Source organism: Colossoma macropomum, unplaced genomic scaffold (genome assembly GCF_904425465.1).
Source record: "Colossoma macropomum unplaced genomic scaffold, Colossoma_macropomum, whole genome shotgun sequence".
Classification (NCBI taxonomy): domain Eukaryota; kingdom Metazoa; phylum Chordata; class Actinopteri; order Characiformes; family Serrasalmidae; genus Colossoma; species Colossoma macropomum.
In genome coordinates this window covers 28,232,572-28,244,212 of record NW_023494804.1, presented here as the reverse complement: position 1 = coordinate 28,244,212, position 11,641 = coordinate 28,232,572, and positions in this window count along the sequence as shown.

Genomic DNA, 11,641 nt, shown 5'->3' with positions numbered 1-11,641 from the left:
ATTAATCAAAAGTAAAGTCTAATAGAAAAAGCGAACTGATAGAAATGTACTACGTCATGTTGCATAGTTCCTGGAGGAGCAGGATTTCAAATAAAAACATACTTGTGGCTTTTCCCTGATAGAGACACAGCTACACAGATGTACCCCCATTTTATGCCTGAGAGACGAAATTACAGGGCCGTATAGGTCCCGCCACAGGAGCAAGGCAGAGAGGGTGGGAGGGAGAGCAATTTTACCCATTGTGCTGCCACTGCTCTCAGGTAGACAGAGGCAGCAGACTAGAACTGCCATGGTTCTGCGGCACAGAAAGCTCATTTAGTGGACGATATGGTGGACAGGCTGGCATTTAAGGCACAGATAAAAACGGTAGAGAGAGGAGGCCATGGTTGCGAAATTGGATGAAACTCACCCCGACCAGCCGGGATGTTAAACCGAGTGTAACATCCACGGTAGATGTTCAGAAAATGAAGGGTTAGTGGCCATTGCTCTGGTACCACTTCAGAGCCCCATCTGTGAACTGCCATGGTCCTATTTTCACCTGGCACACAAGTACATACAGAAGTGGATTAATGTTTTTCAGACCCATCTCACTCTCTGTATCTGTGGTGGACATCAGTAGGTAGATGTGTTTCACAGTATGTCCCACAAATGGGAAGATCTTCAAAATCAGACTGGTTATGATCTGCACTGTAAAGAGTTTTGTCTACAATATGTCTACAATAACATACTATGTTCAAGCCAGTTTGTACTTTAAATGTGTTTTAGTTTTATGCAGCATGCTGTCTTGTAAACATTTACAATACATATCATCACTGACATCTGTGAACCGGGGTAAATGCAAAGTTCAGACTCAAACTTAAACAGTGGTAAAGATAGTTAACTTTAGCCTAACTAGCTAGTTAACTACTTCATAGAATGCCAGCTTGCCTAGCACAATCTGCACTAATATGAAAAAAGCATGGTATTTATATGAGTTCCTGAACATTTTAGTTGTTTTTCATTGTATAGCAGAATTTGATGTAGAAACCTTCTTGGTAAGTATTGCTTGTCTTTGTAAACATCTGATTACCACTATTAGGTTCATGCTAATTTTAGCTCGCAGTGGGATTTTGTCTTTATGGGATTCCCAGTACAGTGTTAGTGCCAGGCTAACAGTGGAGTACATTCGTTTTACCACAATGAACTTAATACTATACAGTTCTAGCACAAACATTGGCCTTTGTAGTTTGTAAGGCATGCACGTAACATCTTTTTACTTTGTATATAGCGCTTTTTTTATGAATTCTTTTGTAAATATTTCAACATGAAGCCTAACTGTGAGGGGGCTGGGAGCCTGTTAGCTTTGGAAAGAATATCTATTTGTGTTTTTGAAAAACTGAAATGAAACAAATTATTTTTGGTTAGTTTTTGTCTCATTAAAGGGTATTTAAAGCACTATTCATGCTGGATTGGATTTATTTGATGAGGTGCTGTAATTTGAGTGATTATAGACAATTTGTTCATTAAGTCAAGTACAAATCAGCAACATCCATAGCTTTTACAAGTCTGCTAAGTAACAATTCCAGAGCAAATTACCTTCTATAATTCATCAAACACAGAGAGTTTCTACAAATCAGGCAGTCAAATCATGCATAAATTACATTAATGGACCTCCTCTGGTAAAACTAATCCAACTCAAATAGACCTTAAGGTGTGATTTAAATGCAATTTTAAAGCTACCATTTTACATTCTCTTTCATTCTCTAATATGTATGTGCATAATTATTCATAGGATTTTGATTACAGTAGTATACTACGGTCAATATGTAGTCATTATTGTAAATAAATTACTAGTTTAGGTCACATTTGAGCCCTATTTGAGCTGTTTGATGTCTGGTCATGTAATTCATAAGAAATTTGACTGGATGTTCACATCAGCATTAACTTTAATACTAATCAAGCCCAAAAAAACAATCAACGTAACAGATTCGCAGTTAAAGTCAAGTAGAGTAGTATTAGGTTAGTAAACTTTAGAATGTTACACATTTCAAATTATATTTTTTTTTGTACTGTACATGTGAAAAGTAACACTGTTAGGATAGACTAATTGTAGTTTTTTTATTGTATAATCAAGCTAAAGTAAGCATAATGGCAGTATTTTTGTTGTTTCCAACTTGTCTAATTTTGATTAATTACAACAACTTAGTCCAGCTTTGTTTGTGTCACAACATAACAGACTCCAACCAACCTAAATTGGTTAGTTGAATGCAATTTTGCTTTGTAAAGCTTGTGCAACATTGCAACAATTGCTAAGAATAAACATATTTGTGGGCACAACTTGGAAAAGTTAACTGGTATACAAAACTGGAGAAGTGTGTTTGGTCACTTTAGGGCAGTAATTGGTATAAAGCATCAGCATAATGTGAGCCACATTGTAATTTTGCACATCCCAGCCATGAACTGGAACAGGCTGCAGGTGTCAGGAGGATTCAGTAGCTTTGCCATTTGGAGAGTGATAACTTTAGGCCTGTTTAGCAATTCTAGCTATGTTCCATTTGCTTGGCAGGTCACTTTGGTGCTTGGAAACAAGGCTGGCTCGTTAAATATGGAGGAAGGCCTCTCTCGCCACAAATGGGGCCACATTATCACTCATGCGTACCCTCCCGGCATCATCCTAGAGTCTAAACAATGGAATAAAGGGAGGAACAGATTGATTGCTTTCGTTTTGGATATTGCATATTCGTTTTGGAGAGGACATTTCCATCAAATGGGGGAAATAACAGGCTCTAAGCCATATCATCTGACAAAGCACCATGAAGCCATAGAGGCACTCTCTTCTGAGTACTGCACAATATTTCGCATATTCATGCAGCTTTTGGAAGATGATTTTATGAGGTTTTACATCTCAGGTAGTCGAGCTGCACAGAGCGGATTTGCAGTAATATTTATTTAGAGAGTATTCCATTTCTTTCTGGGTGGATTTGTTAGTCAAATAAAATGTGAGGAATGATAAATCTATCCAAAAATATGACTTTTCAAAGCAGCATCTACAGCATAGTTGAAAAAAAAAAGAAAAAAAAGATATAAATGTTTGGATGTACTAAGCCTCAATCCAACAGCCAGTAGAAACAGCTGTTCTTACTTCCTCCTAGTGTACTTGCGCCAACGAGTGGCCACTTATCCATCTGAGAGCTGCTCAGCCCGGCCCTGGACAGCGCCTTTCTCCCATTAAACCCTTCACTCGTTCCGCCTAACGCCATTTAGCCTCTTTCATTTCCTCCTCTTGTTCGTCAACTTTTTTCCCTTTTTTCACTGCGACCAATCATTCCCTATTGAGCTCAGAAAGATAACCATCTCTGTGTCCAGCACCTTTTCTGCCAAATTGCACCGAAGAATTGCTTTGAGGCATTTGGCATGGCTTAAAAACACAATTATAATGGCAGTGCTAGCAGCAGGAGAGTGATTAAATAGGTGCCCAATTCTTCATGAATTAGCTTTATGATGTCATTTGAAGCAAATATATTTGAAACCAACTGGAAAGCTGATTACAATTTTATACATTTGTATGTTTCAGCACCCTTAAGAGTGTGATTTGGGGTCTTTGTCAGGTCAGTCATTTTCAAAGGGTACACTACAGCTGCAAAAATGCTTGCAAAAAATTGTAAAATTAATACTGTTTAATATGTGCAATAGATTATGTGCACAAAATAAACACATTTTGTGAACTTTCAGCAACTGGGCTTTGGTGACAAGTTGAACATCCTTATTACAGTTGAAAGTGATGGAAAGTAACAGAGTAAGAGCTAATAAACTTTTAAGCACTTAAATAAATACTCTCTTTGTATTTTCACCACTAAAACAATTCCTTACACATTTTCAGCTGTTGCCATCTTAATCCTTAGAATTTGCAGTTATTGTCAATGGTCACAAAAGCAGCTATTAGCTCACTGAAACAAGCAGAGAAATTCCTTGCAAAGTGCAAGGAAGAGTCTAAACTTTCAATTGATACCACATTTGTGCTTGTAAGCAGAAGAAATATTATATTATGCTTTAAATTTAAAGAAAATCATCCATTTTTTGCTGCATTGTAGAAGGAAAAAGCCAGAAGTACAGATCCAGATGTGCATAAATCAAGTATAAGTCAACAGCAAATGTAATTAATATGTGATGACTATGTAATAATTATGTAATTATATATTTGCAGTGCAATAGTATAGCAAAAGGACAGCAATCACTCTTGATTTCTTAGGGTTAATGCACTGGCCCTTTAAGAGTTATCACGTTTCCGTTGTTGGCCTTGTTGCATTGCTGAAGTGTTTTGTGCATTGTGCTCCATGGGGAGATGCCATCACAGCATGTACACACACATGGCAGAGGTGCTTCCTAGAGCATGCTCTTACTGACTGTCACATCTATGTTCATTGTCATGGAGCAGTGGCACTATGAGACTATGAAAGTTCTACTGGGGGAAGATATTCTTGGAGTGTTAGAAAATTTATTCAGCTTAGAAATTATGAATGGAAAAACAGAGAGAGAGAGAGAGAGAGAGAGAGAGAGAGAGGGAGAGAGAGAGAGAGAGAGAGAGAGAGAGAGAGAGAGAGAGTTGCAATCCTTCTCCTGTGCCTTTACCTCCTTAAAAATAAAGAATCCTAAGTTCTTGGCTTGAATGTGTAATTCTGGGGAAAATTTTCTTTAGTATAAAACCTGATATATATTTTGTGAAAAACCTAAAATTTTAAAAAGGTTCTTCACTCTCATTTACAACAGTGGTTCCTTAAGGCTGCACTATATAATATCAAGGGATCTGGAGACCTCTTTGGTGGAAATGTGTAATTGCATGCCACATGGAGTAGAACATTTTGTAACATTGGTTGTGCTTCAGACCCCTTCCCTGAGCGGATGAATCTGATGATTCCAAGCACATTGAAAGAATATTCATGGAGAACTCAATCAAAACTTGGTGAAGGTCGTGTCTTCTGAGGTTGTAAGTAAATGATCTATTATTGTCATCATATCTTCATTAGTATAATGTTGATTTAGCCATTGAGACCTAAACATCAAGCTGGACCTTCTTTTTGAGCCCATGTGCGTGATGTTAATATGTAACAACAGATGAAGTGATCTGAGAAATTCACGCCAAATCCGACTTGACAACTTTCAATTTTACATTGTGCTTTACAGGGCGACTCGCAGCAGTGCATGCAAACCATATTTTAGCGTTTTTCATTTTACTTCTAATGCAACAATTTTACTTTTATGTCTTAAAAAAAAATCTATTATAAGAGCATCCCAAGTGGTGTAACCATCTAAGTGTATCAGCAGGGGATCACGGGTTCGATCCCTGGTGATACTACAACCATCCCTGGCTGGATGAGTGCACAATTGGCCTTGCTCTCTCTGGGTGGGTAGGATGGCTCCCCTTCTCTCTTCAACATCCCCCCCTCCCAATCACTCAGTGTGATGCTAGCCAGTGCAGGCCTCTGTTAGCTGACAAAACAGAACTGGTGGTTGGTGCTTTCCTCCGAGTGTGTTCAGGTGTCCAGTGACACTGTGTTAGCGGTAGTTCAAAAAGATGCAGTGGCGCATCACAGGACTTGGTGAAAGCTTGTGTTACCCTCCTAACATCGATGGTATTGTGTGATTGTCAGAGTCCTAGCTAATGGGTGGAATAGGATTAGACTAAATAGGAAAACAAATATAGTACAGTGTAGGGTGATGTATGTTTTTACTGTTTAAGAAGAACTATAATAGAAGCCCCCCCTCCCTTCCCAAAAAAGAACCACAAAAGAACTGATTGGTTTCCAAAGAACATTTTTTTAACAGATTTGTGAGTGTGAAGAACATTTTAAAGGTATACAGCAATACACAATAGCAGAATCGTTTTTGGTGCCATATTTAAAAATATACAACACCTTCTCCATCAATCTGAAGAACCATTTTACCATGCAAACAATGATTTGAGCATGCAAATGGTTCTATGTAGAACTCACGGTTCTGAATACAACCATTGTCTTTACTAAAGAACTCTTGAAGGACCATCTTGGTCCCACTGGCCAGACAACCATATTTCTGTGTTAGTAATTGTTTGAAATTAGCTTTAAACATGTTTAGGTTGTTAATGACTCATTATCATTTACATTCAGCTGTGCACTTATTTCTATATCAGCATTAATATGCAGTTAAAGCTTAATGCTGAATCAACATGTACTACCATGTTTGCCTGAAGGGAGTTCACAGCTGAGGGTGGGTTGGAAAAAAAATCTCTTAATAGACACACAGTCATATGCAAAAGTGTGACCACCCCAGTTAAACTACATTTTCTGTACCTCTACAGGAACTTAAATATGACATAGTTCTACATGTTTTAGTGCAAAATTTCTATTTATTTGCTGAGTTTAACATTGGGAAAAAGTATAAACTATAAAACAGGGGTGCACAACTTCGGTCCTGGAGGGCCGGTGTCCAGCACAATTCGATAGTTTCTCTACTCACACACACACCCCCTAAACCTGGCAGTGAACAGATGAGTTTAATCAGGTGTGTTTGAGCAGGTAAATGACCAAACTGTGCAGGACACTGGCCTTCCAGGACCAGAGTTGTGCACCCCTGCTATAAAATATGGCATCACTTTTGCACAGGACAAATTTATGTTTAAATTTGTCCTGTGCATGTTTAAACGTGTTGCATTCAAGAAATAAACAGTAACTGTGCATTAAAATGTGCAGAGGTGTTCTTTGTGCTTAGAAACAAAAGTGATGGAACAGGAGTTGCCAAAACATTGCCAAATCAGTAATGTCATATGAAGTGCTCTTTGTCTCATTTCTGATGTTGGTATTTGGACATTTGAAAATCATTTTAAATACACTGATCAGGCATAACATTATGACCACCTCCTTGTTTCTACGCTCATTGTCCATTTTATCAGCTCCACTTACTATATAGGTGCACTTTGTAGTTCTACAATTACAGACTGTAGTCCATCTGTTTCTCTGCATACTTTGTTAGCCCCCTTTTACCCTGTTCTTCAGTGGTCAGGACCTCCATGGACCCTCACAGAGCAGGTACTATTTGGGTGGAGGATCATTCTCAGCACTGCAGTGACACTGACGTGGTGGTGGTGTGTTAGTGTGTGTTGTGCTGGTCTGAGTGGATCAGACACAGCAGTGCTGCTGGTGCACCTATATAGTAAGTGGAGCTGATAAAATGGACAATGAGCGTAGAAACAAGGAGGTGGTCATAATGTTATGCCTGATCTCCACACTAACACTAGACTTGTCATGCTATTAAAGGGCCCGTATCACAAAGAAAGGAAATGTTTGATGTATTATGTAAACACTGTAAAAAACATACTATTTTAAAACATTCCATTCACACTCCAGCCCATACAGTTGTAAATTAAACTTAGGGGAGGGGAAGGGCTGTTAAACTGGTCATGTTGTGATGTCACAAAACCAACACATTTACACTATCTACCTTTGGCCTACAGCAGTTTAACCTGGCCAAATTTGTTTCCATAAAGAGGGCTTCAGCCTGGACTGCTTTTTGTATGAGGCACGGTATAAAGCAGCCAACCAGAACAGAGATCATTTACATACATCAGTCTTAAAGGCACAGCAACAAAAACAGCCTGTTTAACTTAAAGGCTAAAGGTTGTTGAATGGTCTTGTAAAAAGAAACTGACCCTGTTTTCTGTACATAAAACAACACCAATGTCAGAAGAAATAATACATGAAATATCAAAGAAGTATTGATAGATTTAGGCCCTTCAGATGACCTCAATAAGTGCTGAAGCTGTTGGAGAAGTTTATCAGTAATTTAATTTTATCTGTAAGACTGTAATGGGATCATTTGTCCACAGAATAAAGGGACACGGGCCAAAGCAGCAACCAGCCTGTGCTCTTCTCAGATGGAGCCCAAACAAGTAAATGAAAGGCCCTGAGTTTAGATAAGCGAGTGTGAAGGGGATGTCCTGGGCTCCAGTTGAGGTGCATTGCTCCTCAGCCATCAAACTTATCTTTGCGCACAGGAAAAGCTTTTAAAATAAATAATAAAAAACAGATTTTCTTCTCCAAAGTGGAGTTTTGAGGAAAGGGAGTTTTAGAGTGATTACATCAGAAAACCTCACCTGCTTAAGCTGTAGGGTATCGTGGGATGAACTGCCCCTGGGAGGAGAACATTTATCCTCCAAGACATCAAAAGTCACTGAATTAAAATCATTTTAAGATGCTAGAAATGTATATATTTTATCACTTAATCTTCTGGATTCAAATAATAATGAAGTAGTTTGATCTCATATGCTCTCATCCGGATATTTTGTAGATGATGTGATTAACTCAGACACCTTAGTCTTATTATCAACAGATCTTGGGAGAAACAAAAAAACATTCTATCAGTTTTCACTAAAAGAACAAAAGAAATATCCTCAGTAATGTGATTTTAGCTGTAAAGCAGTGTATTATGTACAACATGTTAAAGGGAAATTTTGTCGATATCTCAAAACATCTGCCTAATTCAATTGCTGAGATGTGAACAAAGTCATTCAGAGTGGTTTGATGTGAATTGGTTCAATGTTGAGACATTTACTGACTCAGATTTCTTCACAGTGGTGCTGATAGGAACCAGGAGTTAATATGTAATGTTGATAATAGTAAAATAGTGGAAAATCTGACAGAATAGGTTTTCTTTGTGGGCTATTTTACCTTACAACGTTCTTCATGTGCCTCTCAGCTATGAAAGGATTTCAAAAAAGTATGTTTTAGTTCAAAACCTAATGTCAAAACTTTCATATTGTTTCAGGCACCAGGCAGCGCATTCATACCCACTGTAATAACTTGCTGTGAGGGAGATTTTAGATTTTAGACTTCTATCAGCACCACTGTGAACAATTCTGACTTAGTAAGTTTCTACTATGGAACATTTCACATCAACCCACTCTGAATGACTTTGTTTACATCTTAACCATTTATTCAAAACATTTTGAACAAAACTATGAAATTCCCCTTTTAAAAACATGCTTACAATGAATAGACTGTTCACAGACTAGCTGTGTACAGCTTTTAACTCAGATGTAGCCCTGAGTGTCTGAAGTTTTGTCACTGTTACCTTTTTTCTGGTCGTTGTTTTTTCATTGTTTCTCTTGTTTTTGCGTCATCTAGCTGGGATCTTGTTTTTCAGTGTGTTAAAATAGATTTGCCCGTGTTTGTGCCCATGCTTGACCACCTGTTTTTGAAGCCCTAAAAAGCTACTCTGCGCATGTCTGCCTCTGTCTCCTATTACTTCCATGATTAATGTGCTGCTCATTTTCACTGTGGGTGGGTTTGGCGATTAGGGTTTATCAAGTAATATGAGACACTTGAACAAACCTGCTTATTCCAATTTCAGCTGATGATTTCTAGTCTATTCTATGTAAATGAACAAAAGGAAATCATGTCAATAGATTTTTCAGTTTAATCTGTCAGGACCTATGACATTCTTTAAATAGTAAAGACACATTCAGGGACTTTTATTTTTTAAAAAAGTAGAGAAAAAAACATTGAACAAACACATATGAAAATGTACCCACAAAACAATTGTTTATTTTATTTTATTTTATTATAAATAATAAAATGTAAAGAAAAAGAACATCCTAATTTGTTCAATTATATTAGAAAAATGTGTTTATGTATATGCATAATACAAGCTTCTTGTATTTTATTCACAATTTAGTTAATTTACACTTTTTTACAGTTTAATTATTTTATATAATTTTATTTAATTGAATTTAAAACAAGGACCCTTTTTCTTAGGAAGTATACACTCCCCCACATTGGACCCCCAGCCCTCAGACACAGTGACAGTTTGTAGCAGTGTGCTATTAGCCGTTTGTTGTGTACTTCCTTCAAAGTTCATAAAAAGGTGAACTGCTTGTAATGTGAAGGAGTAATAGAGTATGCGAGCGTCTATGAAATCTGTTTTAATCTGATCACATATAAACCCACTCAGCCAAAGATGGCCTGCTTGACAGGATCATTACATACATACCATGAAGGTCACCTAACCAACAAATGTCAGGTTTCAAACTCTTTCTTTTTCTTTTTTTTCTGAGATGGGGGGAGGGGGGTACTTAATCCAATAACATGATGAAGTCAGGGCCTGTATAAACAGCACTGATCCACAATCACCCCTCATAATTACATCCATTCATATACTGTAATTACATTCATTAGAGTATGAAAGGCAAATTACGCACATTCAAACATTTGATATACAGTATATGTCTGATGATCTCCATGAATGAATGAATGAATGTGTGTGTGTGAGGAAGTCTAAGCATTACATGATTCATTATAATAAAATCAACGGCATAGTCTAATGACATCTGATAAGCTGTGATCAGAGACTGTATATGAGTATATAGCATGTAGTACTATGGAACATCAGTTAATAAGTGAGAGTATAATATGGGACGTAAGGTACTGTGCAAAAGTCAGAGACCACCCTTTATTTGTTTAATTCAGCCAAAATAATTGATCCAGTCAAAATGACTCATAAGTGCAAGTTATTTATCATCAGGAAAAAGCAGGAAACATAACAGTTGATTACACAGGAGCTTCAATTATTAAATTAATTATTTAATTTTTTACATTGTTTAGTGAGTCCATTCTTTTCCTTTATTACAGCTTCCGTTCTTTATGGGAGACTGGCTTTCAGTTTTCCAAAGAAATCTACAGGGATATTTTTCCATGCATCTAAAGTTCAGTCTTAGAATTTGGTTGCATTTTCTCACGATCCATAATCCCAAACACATACACTGATGTTGAGGTCTGGACTCTGGGGTGGTCAGTCCATTGTTCTCACCATTAGCTTCTTTGTTTGATTTGCAGTTGTTCTTCTTTTTTGTCTATTTTCTTTTCTCAGCTTATTGACAGCTACATGTCCTTTCAGACCCACAGTGTTGAGCTGTTGTCTCACAGTGGAACGATGACAGAAACACCTGTGGATGTTTTCAGATCTGAAGCAAGAGTGGACCTCTCCTATATCTCAAGGATGAAAGTACTGTTTATCTGATGGTGACAATTTTGGTGGTCTACACTCCTAAAAAAGATGTTTTTTCAAAGGTTCTGTAGTAAACAAACTGGTCCTATATAGAACCATGAACACTCAGGGAACCATTTGCATGCTTAAATGTTTCTTGGCATGGTGAAATCGTTCTTCAGATTGATAAAGAATGCATTGTATAGGGTTCTATATAAAACCCATGTAAAAATTGTTCTACACATCACTGAAAGAGGGTTCTTCTGTTGTTATGATGTTGAATTTCTATATAGAGCCATATACAATACATTCTCCATCAATTAGAAGAACTCCAGTTTGAAAACTCCTTTTTTTCCCTTATTTTCCTTTGACTTTTCTCTTCCTTATGCAAGTTGATTGTAATATCTGAACCTCCTCAGAAATATCTGAAAACTAAATATCTTTTACTTAATGGCTATTTAGACTGGAACTTTTAAAAATAAGGTGGTCTCTGACTGTGTCATGTCATAGGTTCTGAATGAGAACCATTCTTTTATTCAGTTACGCACTTTAACTATTCTATTTTCAGAAATCCTTTTGTTCAGTATGTAAGAATACAATAGTGTCGATCAGCTGTAAATTAAATAAGCAAGAGTCTCTTAAAGTGTCA